Source organism: Buteo buteo, chromosome 9 (assembly GCF_964188355.1).
Source record: "Buteo buteo chromosome 9, bButBut1.hap1.1, whole genome shotgun sequence".
Taxonomy (NCBI): Eukaryota; Metazoa; Chordata; class Aves; order Accipitriformes; family Accipitridae; genus Buteo; species Buteo buteo.
In genome coordinates this window covers 35,761,531-35,781,767 of record NC_134179.1, presented here as the reverse complement: position 1 = coordinate 35,781,767, position 20,237 = coordinate 35,761,531, and the positions used below count along the sequence as shown (strand labels likewise).

General features: G+C 45.4%; 1 long non-coding RNA gene and 1 other non-coding gene across 2 annotated transcripts; both read left to right on the top strand.

Moving 5' to 3' along the window:
* Nucleotides 1-1,810: 1,810 nt before the first annotated feature.
* LOC142034547 (uncharacterized) lies at nucleotides 1,811-9,937 on the top strand. Its single transcript, XR_012651687.1, has 3 exons — nucleotides 1,811-2,154; nucleotides 4,280-4,351; nucleotides 9,306-9,937. It is a non-coding gene; the product is annotated as an uncharacterized LOC142034547 (long non-coding RNA).
* Nucleotides 2,075-2,157, top strand: TRNAL-UAA (transfer RNA leucine (anticodon UAA)). The gene has a single exon. It is a non-coding gene; the product is annotated as a tRNA-Leu (tRNA).
* Nucleotides 9,938-20,237: the final 10,300 nt, after the last annotated feature.

The window sequence follows — 20,237 nt, the reverse complement described above, 5'->3', positions numbered from 1 at the left end:
CTAAGGAGGCCAACCTACATTATGGATGAGTTGAGTGCACAGCCTGAGTTGTATTTTGTAATTTCTTGAAAACAAAACGGGTTCTCTAGATTTTTGAACCATGGTAGATATTTGGAATTGATTTGAAAAGGAAAGAGCTACACATGGTTGTGTTTCTACCTCTAGAAAAATATCACAGGTATGATGAAGGCAGGAAACAGTATCATTTAATAGATACTGTATGGGGTGATTACAGTTACTATTTCCAAAGCATTGTGATTTTCACATGGAGCCATGGTATTTCTATCTCTAATATGTGAGAAGGCAATACCAGATCTATCTTCTTCCATATTTCTAGCATGTTATATAGTGTCTTTGTAATAGTTGAGCTAAAGCCAGTAACAGCCAGCGTAAGACAGCTCCACCGTCATACCTTAGCTTACAGTGCGTGCACTATTAGGGCACAAAGTTTTAACAGGAAAAAGTAACATTTTGCAACGTTTCTCAGAAATAATGTTAGATGTGAATAAAGAATGAGATAACCTACCTGATTTTTTTCTACTCAATACCTTTGCTGAAAGGCACAGCCCTACTGAACATAGAGCAATGCTAGCTACCATATGATGCCCGTTTCAAGCAAATGATACAGCATGGTAAGTTCCAGCCAAAGAGCTGTTCTTTCATTAACAGGCTCAAGCGCATGAATAAAACTAAGGAAAAAGAGAGTGCGAGTTTCACATCTGTTCTTCACATTTGTGAAAAGTTAACAATTGACTTTTATTGTATGTGAGAAGCATTTTCCTTCACGAGCATACCGAGCGTCCTGGGGGGTCTCCGAGCACTAACGGCTGCAGAGGTTAGGCACCAACTGCAGCCTGCCAACTGGAGGCCCAGACGCCCTTACAGATGGCCACCTACAACCAGGGTGTCTAACAACCAAGCAGGGGATGTGCTCCTCTGCTGCTTATGGGGAAGCAGATGGCCTCTGCCTGCCTCCTCCAGTTTGCTGGGGGCTGACTCGGTCCAGCGTCCCCAGCCTGTGCCGTACCGAATGTTTGTTTCTTGCCCCTCGGGGGCAGGCTCAAAGGTGGCAAAGTTTGGTGGGATGCAGGATGTCCATTTTCTCCTCTGGAAAACGGACAGCAGAGGCGGCAGGAGTGGGAGCCGGTGTCTATGGGGTGGTGGTGGGGGGGGAGGCCGGCGATGGGGCACTTCCCCACTGCCCCTCTGATGCGGGGAAGAAGGGGGGGAGGTCCCAGTTCAGGCACTAACTGCGGATATCGCGACAGGCGCTTCCCTATACCTGGCGTGCAGTCGCGATCTGCAAGAAACCTTTCCTCTGCGGTATTTTCCTCCTAATTAAGCGTAATTGATAGCTTTGGACTTTGCTGGGTTTGGTTCTCCTCCTATGGAAGATCTATTCCGGGAAACACCTGGGCAGGAATAAGTAAAACGTCGGTAGGTAACACCGGTTTTCGCAAGAGCACCTGTCAGTCGGTATTTCACCAGGCGGCATCGCCGGCGGGGGTGGAGAAAACAGCGGAGTTGTTTCACTTTTCGGTGGTCTGAGCCTTACGGGCACAACTTCCCCACAGCTCCGCCGCCGAACCACGCCGGCCCCGCCGCCCCCCCCCGGCCCCTCAACCGGCACCTCACCGCCCCCGGCCCCGAGGCGGCCTGGCCCAGCGCCCCCCCCGCCTCTCCCCTCAGGGGCGGGCCCGCGCCGGCCCCGCGCACCTCCCCCGCCCGCCCTCCTCTCCCTTCCGCTCCGGCCCTGGCGCCCGCCAGAGGGAGAGCGGCGGGGGCGGGCCGCGGCCCGGCACTGCCCGGGGAGGGCGAGGGGCGCGGGGGCCGCGCTCCGGGGCAAGGCTCCCCGCCGGGCCCTGCCCGCCCGCCCGCCCGCTCGTCTCCCGCTGCCGCCGGGAGAGGCCGCCCGCGCGCTCTGCGCCCTCCCGCGCTGGAAATCGAGGCGGGAGGGCGCGGCGCGGCGGGGGAGGGGGCGCCCCGCGGCGGGCCGAGGGTCGCGGGCGGGCGGGGGGCGGGCGGGAGCGCGGCCTTGGATGTAGGAGCGGCTGGGAGCGGTCCCTGTATCTGCACCAGGATGGCCGAGTGGTTAAGGCGTTGGACTTAAGATCCAATGGACGTATGTCCGCGTGGGTTCGAACCCCACTCCTGGTAGGGACCTTTTTTTTGCGGAGCCCCGTTGCGTTGCCGGGCAGAGCGCGGCGGCCGGGCAGAGACGCGGCCGCGGAGAGCCGGGAGCCGACGGGCCGCGGCGAGGGACGGGGAGCGGCGCTGGAGCGGCCGGCGGCCGGCACCCGCCTGCGGGGCAGCGGCGCGGCTCTGCCGGCGCTCGGCGGCGGGTCGGCGCTCGGCGGCTCGGGCTGAAGCGGGCCTGGCCGACCCGGGCCGCCGGGCGCTGCTTCGGGCACCGTAACTTTGCGCTGAAGTTGGTTTCACAACTTAACTTTGAAGAGATTTTTTTATGTTTTGTTTTTAATTTTTTCTTTTCCGTGTCCTTCGCAAGCTGCTCGAGCCTGGGCCTCCTGTCACCGGGGCGGGTGTGGCAGCCGCGGCAGCCCGCGTTGTCACCGGTGGGGGGGCGGAGGGCAGGGGCTGGCAGGCGGAACCCCCCGGGGCGCGGGGCCCTCCCGGCCCTGCTGCACAGCGAAGACTGCCGGGCGCTTGGCCAGAGCCAAAAGGAGATGTACTGGGTCTGCGCAGCAAGGTTTTGGTAGCGGGGGGCTACAGGGGTGGCTTCTGTGAGAAGTTGCTGGAAGCTTCCCCCGTGTCTGACAGAGCCCATACCAGCCGGCTGTAAGACGGACCTGCTGCCGGCCAAGGCTGAGCCCGTCAGTGATGGTGGTAGCGCCTCTGGGAGAACAGATTTAAGGGAAAAAAAGTAATACAACAGCAATTGCAGCAGGGAGAAAGGATTGAGAATATTTGAGAGGAACAGCCCTGCAGACCCCCAGGTCAGTGCAGAAGGAGGGGGAGGAGATGCTCCAGGCGCCGGAGCAGAGATTCCCCTGCAGCCCGTGGGGAAGACCCTGGTGAGGCAGGCTGTCCCCCTGCAGCGCAGGGAGGTCCACGGTGGAGCAGATCTCCACCTGCAGCCCGGGGAGGACCCCACGCTGGAGCAGGTGGGTTCCCGAAGGAGGCTGTGACCCCGTGGGAAGCCCACGCTGGGGCAGGCTCCTGGCAGGACCTGCGGATCTGTGGAGAGAGGAGCCCATGGAGCAGGTTTTCTGGCAGGACTTGTGACCCTGTGGGGGACCCACGCTGGAGCAGTCTGTGCCTGAAGGACTGCAGCCCGTGGGAAGGACCCATGCCAGGGAAGTTTGTGAAGGACTGTCTCCTGTGTGAGGGACCCCACGCTGGAGCAGGTTTTCTGGCAGGACTTGTGACCCCGTGGGGGACCCACGCTGGAACAGTCTGTGCCTCAAGGACTGCAGCCCATGGAAGGGACCAATGCTGGAGCAGTTCCTGAAGAACTGCAGCCCATGGGAATGGCCCACGTTGGAGAAGTTGGTGGAGGACTGTCTCCCGTGGGAGGGACCATCTCCCATGGAAGGGACCCCACGGTGGAGCAGGGGACGAGTGAGGAGTCCTCCCCCTGAGGAGTAAGGAGTGGCAGAAACAAGGTGTGAGGAACTGACTGTAAATCGCATTCCCCGTGCCTGGGAAGAAGGGAGGGGTGGGGGGAAGGTGTTTTAAAGTTTGAGTTTATTTCTCATTATTCTGATTTGATTGGCAATAAATTAAGCTAATTTTCCCCAATTCGAGTCTGTTTTGGCCATGATGGTAATTGGTTGAGTGATCTCCCTGTCCTTATCTTGGCCCACGAGCCTTTCGTTATATTTTCTCTCCCCTGTCCAGCTGAGGGGAGAAGTGAGTGAGCACCTGTATGGTGCTTAGTTGCTGGCTGGGGTTAAACCATGACAGAAACGCACCCCAGCAAAGGCCCGTGCCCAGCAGTGGTGGGTGCCACGGATCCCCTCAGCAGGACAAGATGCCGCCTGTCATTTTTCATTTCTGTAGTTCAGGCCAGTTCTCCACAGAAGTGCCTGACAAGGGAACTGCAGCTGGTCTGACGGTAACTAAAAATCACATTGCAAGTAGTCTGCTGAAGGTGTAGCCATCCGTTTGGGAGGAGGCAGGTAGGGCCATCATGCTGGGGGCCTGTGGCACACTGGGTGGAGGTTTAGCCCTCCAGCTTTGTCAGCCCCAGGTGGTGACTTTGTTGGTCTAAAGCGTAATTTAAGGTTTTTTTGTGTGGATTTTTTTTTTTTTTTTTCAGTTCCGAGCACTTTGAATACTTTGACGGCTGTATGACAACCTGTCACAGTGCTTTTACGATGTGAATTTGGGGGTAAGTACCGCATTTGCTAGGTTACGGGATGAGGGTGTAAAGGATGTCTGCGAGTGTCGAGGCTGCTGAGGTGGTTTTGGCCTACTCCAAAGGGTGGAGGGAAGGCAAACCCTGCTTCTGGGTGAATGGTCCCTAGTGCTGTCTGTACCCTAAACTGTGCCATGGGTTCAGCTAAAAGTTAAGCAGAATGAGTGAGCAGGATTTTCAGACTAACCTCCTGGCTTGCTTTTATTTAGCAGGGCAGATGGAGCAGTTATACATGTTGCAATGTTTAATTTGCTATAGCATGGTTTTGTTGTTTGGGGTTGATTTTTTTTTTTTTTTGACAGGGTAGTATATCATTGTGTTCTACTATACTGAAAGTGCAGGAAGTACGAACCAAGGGCAGACTGACACATTTTAAAATATTAGTGTTTGCCAGAGCATCCTGGTTGATTTCTAATACAGGTAGATATAGTTGTTCTCAGCCACCCTGTTCCCGATAATTTGTGCTGAAAATTATGCTAAGCTTTCAGTCCAAATTTATCATGTGATGATACAGACTAAATAAAGGATAAATTCTCAAGAGAGAGAACAACTCTTGGGCCTTCAATATAATATGAAATAGAAGGTGAAATATTTCAGACAGGATATTTTATTACATGCTATGTAAGATGATCTAGCATCACAAATGTGGACATGGTATAAACATAGAAATATGATAGTCAAGAGGGAGTTATGGAGAGAAGTGTGGTCTGGTGGTGAGTTTCTAGGAAATGCAAGTACATATATTGTCTTTTTTGCCTGTTCCCACAGTGAAATTGTAAATGCAAAACATACCACACTTTCTAGAACTGTTCATTAAAAAGCAGTACTGCCAGGTTCAAATGTTTTATTAAGTAAATATTCATTCCTATTTTTCATTAAGGTACAAATTAGTAAAAATGGGCGCATGTTTGAAGGTACATTTTACTTGTTGTAATGGAAAAATGCTGCCCTTGGAAACCCACACCTTTGCATACAAATTGTGTAATTCTACTTATGTACTTATTTACGAGCATGTTTGTACATACAATAAATGCTCACGTAGATTTTGTGGATGCAGTGTTGATCTTGATGAAAAGTTGGTCCCAGCTATGCCAGTTACAGGATGAATTAGTGGCAGCTATTCAGCATTGTGAGAAAGAAAAAAGAGTAAAAACAATCACAGTTTTCACAAGAACAGAAATCACTGACCAAAAAAAAAAGCATTTTTTATGATAAAGCAAAGAGAAAGCTGGATTTCTTGGTTAGAAATACTTCTGTTACAGGCACAGCACTTAAGATATTTCTTTTGGAGAGAACTTCCCTTAGTCATTTGGTGAAACTGTGTTCCCTGCTTTTTATAATGGCTTGTTACAGCACATGCAGATCTGGAATGGAACAAAAGATTTTTGAACCTTACCTGGTCTCAAGAAATCTCCATAAAATCTACTGGCAAGAAGTACGTCCCAACCCCTTCCTACACTTCTCCATAAAGAAAAGGATAATCTGCTGGGGTTATTGGTTTCTATTTTAGGTGAAATGACAGGGTGGTGTAATGTGTTTCAGCTCTGGAGCTGACCATTGTTTTGATTTAAGATTTTTATTTTATCAAGCAGGTGTTTTTCTTTGTTTTTGTTAGCTTCCTTGTTAAACCCTCATGAATTATTGGTGGTTGCCTTTGCAATTTGACGTTCTTACATGCACTTCTTATACTCTGGCCCTTAGTTCAAACAATATTGCTTCCCATTGGACTCCATTCTGTGGATGAGTTGTTTTTCTAAAAAGGTCATTATCTGTAGGATCCTTGCCTCATTCGTTGAAGAAGTTGGAAAAAGTATAGTGACTAATGCTAGAAACTGGAATAAAAAAGAGCTTTGTATGCAGACAGTTGAATGCTACCCTAATGAACTAGGGGTGTTTCTTTTGCCACTGCATATTTCCTGTCTGATGAGGAACCAGTCAGTTTTAATAGATTTTTCATAAGCAATCACTTGTTTTCATGTTCTTTATTTTGTGGTATCCATCTTGAGAACCTCAGTCTGATTTGCAGAAATGCAGAGCTTTTGCAAACACAGGTGAAATCAATGTATCACCTGTATTTTAAGCAGTCTCTGAAAAATATATCCTAGGTCTCTGAGCAGTCAAAGTTATTGGAGATATTTGACATTAATCTTTCCATACCTCAATTTCCCTTTGTGTAAAATAGAGGTTAATAGAAATACACCATCTGCAAAATGGGCTATGAAGTAAATCTTGTTTGTGAAGAATTCAGATAGACACTTGGGTAATCTGGTCATGTTAGACAAGCCCATGAGTAGCATATCAATGAATTTGGAAAATAACATGAAATAAATAAGGTATAGAGTCATACTTTGAGCTGTGCAGACCTTGCAAAGTATTGAACAACTGGTTAGCCAGCAAGCACCACATGATGTGTGCTGAACAAGGTGCGAGTCTTACAGGAAAACAGCAAGCCATAGTTTAACTAAAAATTGTGCCTTGCTTCATAAACAGAAGGGGATCAAATCAGTAAGAAGGCAACCTATTGGTGAAATATTATTTAGGTGATACTTCAGTATAGTTTAATCCTTTTTAAAAACTTTCAGCAGCTTTTTTTTTTTCAGTTACATTTTAGTGTGTGATGGAAACATATAATTTGTTAGGTCAGTTAAACCTATCTATTTTTCTATCATTCCCAGTGACCAGTATCTCATATTGAGGAAAAAGGTGTAAAAAGGCTGTGAAGTTCTTTGTCTATTGTATGATGCTGTATGTAAGATGATCAATAATCTCTCTGATTCTTACTGCAGACTAATTTAAAGCCTGGAGAGTAAGACCTTAGGTTAGCAGGAGTAACTACATGTGACGTACTTGGTAATTCTTGAATTGTTCTCATTTTGGGGCCTGTGTGGTAAAAAAAAATGAGGGGTAGACTCTGTTTTCTGGATTCTTGTCATTCTCAGGATGCTTGTTCAAAGATTACCACTATATAGTGTAGACAGTTGTGTCAATGTTTATACAGGTCTGTCTTCATACAGGTTCATTTTCAACAGCTGCTGGGCTGTTCATCTGCTGATTGCATCTGATCTTACCTGCAGATTCTTACAATCATTTCTGTTGGACTTGATAGCCACAGCAACCAAGTGTCATTAGCAAGGTTACCTAATTCGCCTCCTTCTCCAGGGCATTACAACATACACTCCCAAACAGATCCTTGTAACATTTTATTGCTTAACTATTTTTCTTGGGTTTGATGAGGAAAAAGAAGGTATTTTCTGCTAGGTTAGTTCAATCCAAGCAGCAACCTCTAGGGAATCAGACTGTGGTAGTATGGGGAGCTCGGCCACCCTGACCACAGTGTTGATAGAATGGAACAAGGGTCTGCATATCACTTACTGCAGTGCAAAGTCCTGCAATTTACTGAAAGTGCTGTTGGAGGTAGGTTTACTCTTATGACTAACAGATGAACCCTGCAAGTCTTGCCATGGTCACTTAAAGCGTCATCCCCCCCAGTGTTACCCTGAGTGTTGCTCTCCTAGAGTTAGGATGGCCTAACATAGCCATCAGAAGAGACCAGGTGCCCACCCTTCAGCTGCTCCAGCTGGTGTCTGGCATTTTGGCTTAAAGCCACCTTCACTGGTAGAGCAATGGGCAGTAGCTTTGCACTGGAGCAAAGGCGTGTGGGCCTGTGTTCCCTTTTGCCAGTTCTTCTCATCAGGAGGAATATATGCAGGTGGTAACACTTTACGTCAGCACAGGGTTATTACCGAAGGGTATTTCTGAAAGTGTTAAAAGACTGGTCTGTGCACTAGATGACCTCCAGTCCAGGAACATTTTCCCTTGTGCTGGCTTTGCTATCGTGGCAGTAGCCTCTGGAAGAAGGACAGAGCAGACAAGTCATAATTGACACTACAGCAGCAAGGTTCACCAGAGCACCTTGAAATGAGGGGCCCTGAATGCCCTAAAATGAAGGCAGCATAAGGCAGAACGTTGCAGCTAAGATCTCTGGGATCTTAGGGCATGGGCTTAAAGCACACTAACATGCATTTTTCTGTTTTTTTTTTCTTGCATTAAACTTACCTGAATGAATTGATTCTTTCTTCCTGCCAGGGAAGAGCTTTTGTCTGAAGACGATAGAAAATGTGCACACTGTTCTGGAGATGACTTCTTAAATGTGCAATTACAAAAATGCCTTCCTTCTTCTAATGATTTTAGAAGCGTGCACTTTCCAGATTCCTTCATTTTCCTTGATTGCTGCTTCTCCTTCACCATCTGCCCAACAGTGACCTTCTTCCTGGGCTGGAAGTGCTACGGGATCTTTCCTTCAGACCTCATCTGCCTCATTTTTAAGTGTTTGTTGAAGTGGTTTATGTAATTCTTGGCAAGAGATCACTCCCTGACTGTGTGACTTGATGGATTTGTGACACTTGTCTCTTGCTATTTCATCATGTGTTCCAAACTTTTTCATATGAGAGTGGAGTCACCGGTGGGAAGTATGGACTGCAGTAATGAGTTGTTTCATGGCTAATCCATGTTTAATGATTGACGTGCATATGTATTTTAGTTTCACTTGTCCTGTCTTACGTCTCTGTTGGTATTTTCTGTCACACTTCCACCTTTTGCTTTTTACGTGCATACCAAGAAACAGATCCAGCTGGTCTAGCAGTTAGTATCTCTGCCTCTTTCAGCAGCAGCTGTCTTTCCCCTGCCCTGGCTGTTCTGCACGTTCCCACTGCTTCCCTCTTGCATCCCTCAGTCTTTGATTGTCAAGCAATATGTTACAAACCAACCGATTAATTTCATGTTACTTGGATCTAAAATTAATCGCTGAGATTATCTCATTTTAAGAATTCTTCTGTGAAGAAACGAGGAATTGGAGACAATTTCTTATGTGGTTTGGGCTCCCTAACACAGACAGTACAGATCTGCTAACTGGTTTTATTCATCACAGAATGGCAGAGGCTGGAAGGCCCCTCTGGAGATTGTCTAGTCCACGTCCCAGCTCAGAGGAGGGTCAGCTTGAACAGTCGGGTTTTGAATATCTCCAAGGATGAAGACTCCACAACCTCTCTGCGCAACCCATGCCAGTGTTTGACCACCCTTACAGTAAATAAATTTTTTTCTAATGTCTTAAAAATAAGTGTTTTCTTGTGTTTAAGGCATTTTCTTATGTTTAAGCTTATCTCAGACTTACAGATCTGTCTGCTTGTAAGTCTTAAATGATTGTGTGTTTCTCTGTGCTTAGAGTTTTGTTCCTAAATATCCCAAGATAAGATGAAGTAACTACAAATTCCACAATGCTTAGGAGGACACCCATTGGATACATGGGTTTGCTGCCATGCACATTTTACTGAGAGCTCTGTTGAGAGAAGAACAAAACCTCTGCAAAGATCTAATCAGGTGCTTCATTTTAGATACTGAAAGCAATTCTTCGAACGCTTTTGCCCAAATAAAGACCAAGGGAGTGCAATATTTTGTTTATAAACGTGTACAATTATTTTCCTGTAAGAAATGAACACCTGTGTCTGGCCTTAGCTTATTGAAAGCCAGAGTCCTGCTAAAGCATTACTCATTGGAAGACCATTCCAGTATCACTATTAAAGTTCATGATCTGCAGGTTAGACTAGTGTAATTTGATCTGAGTTTTTCCTTAAAATGGTCTGGGAGCTATAACGTTAACAAATGACATCTGTCTGTTGAGTTGAGGGAAGATAATGCAACTGATAGCGCTCACCTTCATCCAGTGCTATTGTCTGGCAGCCCAATAACTACAGGTAAAAATTCTTATTCCTGTGTTTACATAGGTGTTAGTAGTCTCCTTCCTGAACAATCTTTGCTTACTGGCTGTGGCTAATTATTCCTCATCCTAGATCCAGAGGCAGCCTCTGAATGAGGAATTGGAAAGAGTCAGCATAGTTCAGAAATCCCATTTACGTAATGCTTTCCAAATCCTTTTGTTACTATATTCAGAACAGAAATAATTGATTTATTTAATTAGTAGGACTTCTATCTTTTACCATAATATTTTGTATTATTTTTTATTGTTTTGCAGGATGCTATGCTTTTCTTTGCTGTGAGAGTAGCTGATTTCTTGGCTAAATGTAGTTTTAATTTTTATATAGCTAGCTTAATAGCCATGTTTTCCACAATCTGTATTTTGATAGCACTATGACAGTGCAGGTTATATCTATGCCAGTTAACAAATCCTATAGTGTTCTGTGACTGAAAACAGACTGAGACATGCCCAACCTGTTGTACTGCATTCATTTGGGTGACCTGCCCCAAAAGTTACTTGACACATCAGTAAAGAAGAAATACTGAAAGCAACTGGATCCAATTTTGGTGATATCTTTGCCTGCCCAGCCCCCTGAGCAAAATACTTTTCTACAAAAAAAGAATTATCAGGTAAGATAAGAATTGTATAGTATGAATGCCTGAGTCAAATTTCTTTAAGAGGAGAAAGCAGTTAATGCCTCCCAATATGCAGTACAGAGAGACATCATGTATGAGATGAGATTTCTGCTCAGTATGAAATTGTTAGGGAGAGAGCTCAGCCATCACAAGGAAAAGGACCTGTATGACAAAGAAGGTAGGGTGACTGTATCCAGCTGAAGTCTTAACACACTTGAGAGTGCTAGGAAATACGAGATAAGAATGGGGTGGGATTGGGCATCTTGGAACCATCAATAAAATGCTCTGAAAACAAAAGTTGTGGTTAGAGATGCTTTTCCTATGCCTGTTTCTGTTGCTTTTCTTGGTAAGTTGTCTCACACAGGGGTTTAAGTAGAGTTTCAGAGTGCTCCTGTTTTAGGTTGGGCTCTGCAGAGAGGGTGTCAGGAGATCTTAAGGTGCATGATAGTACCCACAGCCTGAGTTACAGAAAATGCCTCATGTTCACCTGCAAGTCCTTAACAGACTTGTCTCCATAGCCAGGAATGGGCCTAGATTGTAATGTTAACTATCTCAGGACGTTGTTGATTTTTTATTTTTTTTTAACAAAAATTATGATACCAAGGTAATCTTAACTGTCAAACTGGGATGTGTATACTTTGCATTGTGCATTGTTTCGTTTCATGTACTGTTTGTCATTAACAGTCTTGGCATGACTGTTATAGGTAGTAAATATATTCTGGCATAATTAAAGCAGTTCCGCTTCCTTCACAGGCAAAACCTCAGAGATGGTATCTCTGGAGGGAGACATTAGAGCTGACTGAGAAGTTGCCAACTGCTATTTATCTGTTAACCAGTACATCAGGTACCATCTTTCTGAATCACCATCCCTGACCACCTCTGTATTAACGCTTACAGTGACCTGCTCTGGTCCATAGGCCATTATTTTGGCAATTGTAAAAAGTGAGTTAAAAAAAAAGACTGTTTTTTTAATCTTATTTTTTAGCTCATTATATGTGTTCAGCTAAAAAAAAGGTAGTCAGAGAAAGTAATTTGAAGACTTCTATTTCATCTGTGTGAAAATCAATGCAAAACAATATAACTTAATTCTTAACAAGGTAGCTGACTTCCCTTAGCAAGGTATCCATAAGGGATGCACTTCTGAGGATATACCCAATTAGCTCTGCTGCTGCAGCCAATGTTTATGAACATACATTCATGGATCCTGATCCTGTTGCTGCCACTGTGTAAGCAGATTGTTTGTCACTGAAGTTTTAGACAGGCACAGAAGCCTGCTTGTAATACTAAAGTTGTAGCACCTGCACAGTAGTTACACACTTAAAATTACCGTGCTGAAGTGTCACCTCCTTCTGTTGATCTTCAAACCAGCACAGAATGAAATTCAAAATACAGGCAAAAATTCCGTTAAGGCCCGTAAAGAGTACAGGATACTGTGGGGTTTCTAGTGCAAGGGCAGGACTACAGTATTTTTCCTACCTCACAGGAATGTTGTAAGAGGCATCTTAATATTATGTGATGGGAAGGGACATAAATCTGTATGGATAAAATGAAATTATGCATAAGCAGTTAGCCTTTGATGAAGAAGAGACATAAGTTGTAAACTCTTTGGAAAGCCCTTCTCCCATGCCACCAAATCATTTAAATCACAGAGTATTCTTTGGGGAATATTAGAGCTGCAAAAACTAGCCTGGCCGTAATTTTATGTAAGGGACAAATTAAATACAACTATTATCTCTTGACTGTTTGGAAAATGAAGGCCCAGTTTGCATTAACAAGGCTGAACTGGATGATTTCTCTTGGAAAAACACTTGGATCCTTTTTTCTGCGTGTTAGAAAAAAAGTGTAATTTTTCAGGTGACTGCTGCATATTCTATATTTGAAAAAAGATTCAGGGATAACAAATTCTAGTACAAATATTTGGGTAATACCTTGTTTATTTCCAGGACAAATACCTTTAAATGGATTTGAAAGAGAACCATCCAAAGATTAATTTTACTAGTAACAGAAACACTTTTTAAAAGGAGTGCTTCTCATCAAGCGTAACCATACTACCTAAACAGATGCTATTTAGTGAGATGACTGACCTTAAATCTAGCCATAACAGAAACTTGTATTCCTCAGTTATTCAGGTGGACTGTAGATTTCATTTGATGACTTAATTTATGATAAACTCCTTTAGGAGTGCAATAGTATTCCACCTTGGTTCCTTCTTGTGGGTGTTGCAAAGCGGCAGTGTCGTTTTATGAGTGGCTATTGCAAGTCACAATGAGCCTGGAAAGGCGACTGGTCTGTACCTAGCCTCCCAGTCAGGGCTGGCGAGGACAGCACTGCGTTGCCCCAGGGGAAGGTTGGGTTTTTTTTGTTTTTTTTTTTTTGGGTGACAGCTGCGTGGGGGCAGTGAAACAGCACTGCTGCCAGAGCCTGGTGCCGAGAAACCAGGGTTCCCTCCTGGGGCGGTGGGGCCCGTGGTGGCCCCACCGGGCTACAGGGTCTGGGGGGTTCCTATGCAAGCTGCTGAACCTGGACTGGGTCCTTCAAAGTGGCATCGCAGCGTTCCCCATCGCCTCTTCTGTACCATGCTGCGTGCACCTAGAAAGTGGAGTTCGGTTCCGTGAGCACGGGGTGGGGAAGAAAAACAGTGGCTGGGGGGAAGCGGGTTGGTGGTGGCGAGGTGGTCTCATGCGACGCAGGGGCAGAAGCCCTGAAATATCGAGTGCTCTTTGAAAGCCTCATGGGAGTCTCCTGCTGCAGCAGAGCCCAGCCTGCCGGGGGGGCAGCGGGTGGGTGGGCAAGGGCACTTGGCCCCCAGCAAGGGCAGGGCCCAGCAGTGCCCTCCTGGGGGCAAATGATGATCGGAGCAGGCTGGCCAGGGGTGGGAAAGGTTGGGCTCTGAGTGGCAAACAAATCCATGTCCTGCACCACTTCTGAGAGGGGATCCTTTTCTCTGCCCCATTGCTTTCTTTGCCTTTCAGAGGACTGATTTCTTTGCCTTTCAGAGGACTGATTTATCCTTTCTGATACCTTGTACTAAACCCCAGATTTAGTCTATAGGTGCAGAGACAACTTTTGAAAGGAATGAAGTGGCTTACAGTCACCCATGCTACCTCCACACTACAACCAATTCCTGTTATAAGGGGGACAGAGCTGAGCAAAGAGCGGAGCTGAGCAGGGGCGGGCAGGCTGGGGGATGTGACTGCATGCTTTAGGAGTTACACCTCTCTGTGGTTCCATTACTGCATTGTGCCCCTGTTTCTCTGTTAGGTGGCAGAAGTGTATTTCTATCAGAGATTTGCATCAGGAAACAAACGCTATGTCTGGGGAGAGCTTTCCAGGCAGGCTAGTGGGAGAGGTATGATTAAAACCCTAGTGTGCTTTATATCAGTTCCTCATTTTTTGTATGATTATGCTCTCGCCAAAGTCAGTGGGAGAATACACCCATTTAAATGGTGCTTTCATTGGCATGGCTTGCATTAATTTTTGTCGTGTTGATCTGCCCTTTCTTTTTTGCCTGGAGGCCACCCAGCTGCTGGCTAGTGGACGTCCTCGGGTGCAAGAAGCAGATGACGGCAGGGGAGTTTAAAGGAGCTTTTGACAGTCCAGCAGTTTCATGGTTAGTCTTGGACAGCCCCAGAAAGCTGGGGAGGAGGTGGGCAGGTGGGGTCTGGTCATGAGCAGAAAGCACTGTCAAGCTTCCAACCTTACTGAAGAGTTTATGTTTAGTTACTTCACAGGAGAAAGGAGCAGAGTGTGGGAAGGTGGTACTGGCAACATCGCCTGTGATTGAGGGTTGCATGGCCACACGTCAGGGGGTCTGAAGGCTGCCTGTGTATGAAGGCTGTTGGCACAAAGTCTGGGAATCCTGCAGAGCTTCAGGCATGTCCCGCCTTCTGCAGAGCCAGAGAGCAGCCCGAGGGCTGTAACAAACCAGTCAGACTCAACTAAAAGTGGAACTATTTATGGGAGGTTTTCTATTTTCTCTTGTGACTCGTGGATGTTGTCTCTTGTTCACCCAGGCTCCGAGCCCTATCAGTTTGCACTTAAATATAGCTTTCCCAGGTTTTCAGATCTGCTGTTTTCCCAAAGGAATGTCTGTTCCTGGCATGTAGCCCTCCTCTTTTATCATACTGAAAATCATCTCACTGAGTGTTGGTAGCTTCTGGTAGATGACCAGCAGCTTAAAGATTGACGACTACCTGACCCCCCCCACCTCTGCCTTCGGATCAAGGGCGTTGTGGTTCATTTGATCCTACCCTTTCCAATGCCCTGTGCCTCCGGTTTCTTTATCACAGCCGTTGCCATGATCCTGAAATATCTTGCCAAGTAGAGTGCGATGGAGGAGGTTTGGCTTCCTTGCAGTCTGAGGCAGGTGGCACCGGGAATCACAGAAGCAAGTGCGTGCAGGAAGGGTGGTGTTGCAGCGTGTGACGCCTACGTGTATCCAGTTCTCATATGCCTAATTGTCACGGACAATGCCTAGGCGCATGTGCCAAAGCTGTCAAGATCAAGTGCTGCTTTTGCATATACTCTCCAACTTAGCCAAATACTGTACTTGCAGGGAAATTTTCTCAAGATAATCTCAAGGATTAGACTAAATAATATCTGTAAGTGACATTTTAAATACAGATGCACAGCACTTTGTTCAACTTCATAATTAGTGACTAATATAGGTACTATAAACCACAACTTTCTTGCGTGTTTTTTAAGTAGGAATTTAATTTGCCGTCTTTGAAAAAACTTGATTCTGTATGATTCCACTCTCAAACCAAGCCTCGCACTTGCATAGTTTTTTGAGTCATTCAGAACTGCAATACATTTATACATTTCTTACTGCAAGTGTGCCATGACTAATGGCTAATTTAGCTGTTGTCTCTTAAGTTCTGTTATTGTCACTTCAGGTCAGAGAGATCAAAGGTCTGGTATTTTAAGAGATTTGGCACTTCTAGATAAAAACATTTTGCATTCCATGCATGTCCAATCTCTAAAGATAAGTAGGGAGGAATATGGTAAAACCCTGGTATCTCTGTGGAAAGGATAGTCGGAATGTAATTTGTATAATTACTTTGCATGGTAGTTTGCATTTGTTAGCATACCTTTATTTTTGTTTTCTACTTGTTATAAAGCCTTTTGCATTTATTTTTAGTACTGATTATATGACCATTTGATGCCTGCTGCTGTGAAGATTTTGTCATTGAAACAATTGCTTCCTGAGCACTTAAGTTCTTCAGGCAGAGTCCTATCAATGATTATAGTTTTGGGGGCTTTAAATTCAAGTTATTTTAACATACGGTAATGCTACTTGATAGTTTTCCTCTGGGAATCCCACCCACTGTGTTAGCTGCAAAGAGCTATATGAAGAATGCTGTTCTCATGGCTCAAACACTTGTAATGCTGTCCCACCCAAACTAACCTCAGCATGAGAGTGACTTCTAATCCACAAACGAGATAAGCAATGGAACTGTATGTTACTGTCCCTCTGATTTAAAGGTATTTCTTCCAACCAAGTTAGTATTTAACTTTATTTTACTCTTAACAAAAATACAATCATATAATCATAAAAAAGACAGGTGTTCAGTCTGTTGTTGTACAAAAGAAATGCATTGCTGATTTGCTCTGAACGGGTGGTATAGAATTCTGTTAATGCAATCAAATAAAATATGGAGTGTGAAAGGACACATTTTCCTAAGTGAAGGAGAAAATTGCCTTACATTAGGTGAAACATTAATGGCAATTTCACTAAAATGAAATCTTCTTAGTGCTGCAGTTCTTTCTAGCTGCACTGTAATTTTAAACTAGAAACCATCCTAGCAATTCATCCTAGCATGATAGCAGGACTGTTTTTAAAAAGTATCAGTCTCATCACGCGTGGGCATGGATCACAAAATTCGGGAAGTATCCCAAGTTATCCCATCATGATAATGCAGGATTTTTTTATTTGATGAGAATCTTTGGATAATTTCTTCCGTAATGCTTTTCCCCCTCATTTCCATACTGCTGCTGCTAGCGTTTTGTACCAGATGCTGCTTTGTCATGAAAGCAACTGCTTCCTGATTTTTCTTCTGCCTGAAAACTTGTCTACCTTTCCTAAGTGTATCAGTTGGTCCAATAAAATCTATTTCACGTTTCTTCAAATCTTGCTCCTTTTCTATCATTAGGCCATCCCACTGACATTACTATTATGAATACCTCCATATGCTCCGTGCCCCAAATACTCCATTACTGGTTTTGTTTAAATACGGTGCTGTCCTTATGTGTGCCAGATGTGGTTCATGGAGGTGTGTGACATGGATTCAGTGCTATCTTATTCATTTGATATCTCCACCTCTAGGGGAGTCTGACTGCATTTATATTCCTATGGAAAATCTGTAAAAGCGGGGTCAGATAATACTACTGTGTGTAGCTGGCCCCATTGCCTACACATACATAAGCAGAGAGAGAGAGAGAAGGCCTGTTCCAGTTCAAAGAAATAAGAGGCATCTGCCTTCTCTGTAGAATTAGAGAGAAACCAGTGCATGGTAGGTAAGAAAAATATGAGCTTGTTATCAGCTGATAATATTGCTGTTTCTCTCCCCTTGCATACAGCAGCAACCAGATGGATGGAGGCAGTGGCCCTTCCCCTGTTTGCAAGGAAACTTTGCTCTGTCCTGGGCAACCCAGCTGTTTGACAGCTCTAGGTTGGTTTTTGGAGCTTCGGGTGGGATTCTGCTGCCTAAATGTCGCCCTGTGGTGCCACCTGAGATACCTCTGGTGCCTATAGGTGTGTCATGAGCCCCATATGTCACCTCTTCTTAGGTGGCTAAATAGGACTGGATGTGTGAATTATAAATCCTTTTCCTGTGTCTGAAAACAATATGCAAAGCCAAGAGCACTTTGAGGTCACCACCACTGGTTTTGTTGCCTGGATCCATTCAGCCGTCTGCTTTGGGCTCTCATTCCATCACGCTTCTTCCATGGTGCAGTTTTATGCTTGAGTAGGTATACTAGTGGCCAAGAGGGGCAATGCTTTTGTTTTCTTTGCCCTTGGCATCCCTCTCCCACAGCTCCTCTCAGTGCTGAAGCAGTTTGCTTTGGAGTCAGCTGAACAGCAGTGTTAGAGAAACAGCCCCTGTAGGAACATGCAAGTGAGCAAGGGAAGTGTCTGTTCAGCTGGCAGCTACCCTCTGGCTCAGCGCTACCACAGAACTGCCTGGTTAGGAACCCACTTGGCCCTGCAAGTTGTCTTGGCTTTGGCTTTACAAATCAAAGTAATTGAGCTGTTCAGGAACAAAGTGGATCACAAAGGCCGTAAAAGGCAAGTATCATGTGAAGATACATCATGCACAGTCAAAGGAGCTGGTGCTGTGAAGTTAATTTCCAGGGAAGATTAAATGAATCAGAAAGCAGACCCTTTTGAGGATGCATTGCAACATAAGTTCTTTGACAAAATTCTTCCCCTAGAGCCCCCTGGCAATCTGCAGACCTCCCTAGAGTAACCTAAGAGCCTTCCTGTAAATAAAGAAGGGACAGGCTCTGGAGGCAATCTGGACCTCTGTGAAAAGCCTCTTTGTGCCAGTTTGCAAGGGCTGGAAACTTCTTAGGCAGCAGAACTATGGATGCTGACAGGAACAACTTCTGCAGCTGATTTGGCTCTCTGATGGGAGAGCGGGTGGCTGGCTCTGCTGGGGGCTCAGGGACCCTATACGCAGCAGCTGAGGGAGACTGGCAAAGTTACTAGGGCATCTGGCAAACGTCGTGCCTTGTGCAGTGTTTGGGGCTTGCTCTTCCTAACCGCTTTCTGCTTCTCCTGGTACAGGAAGGTGGATGGTTTCCAGCTGAAACAGTTGATGGAAAATTCCTGCTAAGGAAGAAAAAGTAGAGGCTTAACTCCGGTAAAGACTGTAGTGATGGGCTGGGGTCAAACCTAGTAAGGCCAGAGCATGGGCTGGTGCCATCCCACTGTGCCTGTTGTCTGTGAGGGATGCAGAGATGCTTCTGCTGCTGTCAGGTGTGGGGGTGGTGAATCAGGGGTCCTCAGTGCTTTCCTTGGTTGTTCCCTTCTCGCTGTACCAAGTGAAGCTCAGAAAAATCAGAGCTCAGCACTGAAACCAAGTAAGCACGGTTAGCGTTTGGAGAGGAGGCCCCATAAGGAGGATGCAGAGTGCATCTGAGTCACTTCACTACCCACAGAACAACTCTACAAGTAAAGTTGTGTTCTTTAGTTATAAATTTCATGCTGGAATGGTGTCATCTTGAATGTATATAGGGGAGAGCACCCCAAAACTAGTATTACATTAATTATTAGTGACAGCTTTGGCTGAATTTGAAAGTGTATCCTAAAGCTGAAAAGCAATCCTTGGATTAGCAGGGTTTCTGGATCAGCCCTAGGACTCGTGGGCTTCCTCAAGCACTGTTGAAAAGGTTTTGTTTTCCTTCATTTTTCATATTCGAATTTGGTAACATTTTTTTCCTGTTGCTAGTGTTACCATGCCTCTGTTTATTGGTTGCTATTCCAAAAAACAAACCCAGGCTTAGGCTTTCATGGGAAAAAGATGTGGAGTGGGGAAACAGAGGAAGGCCCTTTGGAAGATTTGTGGCATTTGATAACGTTACAAATGAGGCCAACAGCTATTTTAGAAAAAGCTATTCAAGTGGTTTATTTCTGGCAGAAATAGAGGAGTCCTAAGAAACCTTTACCCGCTGTGTTCTAAGGCTGGGATGTTCTGCCTGTTGTGTTTCTCCCTCTGCTGCATACTTTATCTTCTGCTGGTGTCAGTGGAGGGTTTCATAACACACTGCTTGTGTCACTCTCTCGCTCCGAGATCTGGGTGCAGCTTTGCACTTTGCATCTTTATAAATAAATCATCACTTTTCGCAAATGAATCATCTATTGTTCGAGGTAGGCAGATTATTTTGACGGCATCTAAGTTAAGAATTGTGATCTTTAAATGTTTCGTTTGTGGTTTTGACCTGCTGTAGTTACAATTTATGTCCAAGGAGGTATAAAGGAAGAAATAGGACAAAAAGCCTCCGCTGACCTGCAGTTGTAACAGAGACACATGCATTCTCATTGTTATTATTCATGACTCTTGGTGTAACCGTAGGGTGGAGGAGTTACATTCTTTGGCAGCTGAGGTCTGGGCACTGCTGAAACACAGGACTGAAACAACCCAAAGCTTTTAAGAAATAACAAATGGAGGTAGGTAGTGGAGCACAGGGAAACAGCAAAATGTTAGGACGTGAAGAACTGCCTGTGTGCCCAGATCTTGCCTGGTTTTCTGGCTGTACCAGCCGGTCATCTCAAAGCTGTTCCTGCTCCCTGCAGACCTTGCCACAAACGCTCCTGGAGGCAGTCTCTCTTGCAGGACATCTACCTCGATATTTGTCAGCACGGTGGGCTGTCGACCTCTCATAACATACATCTCAGAGCCTGCTGTAATACTCTTACCTAGAATATTTTAATAGTTCTCTCTGTTGTATTAAGAATGCCTAATTGAGG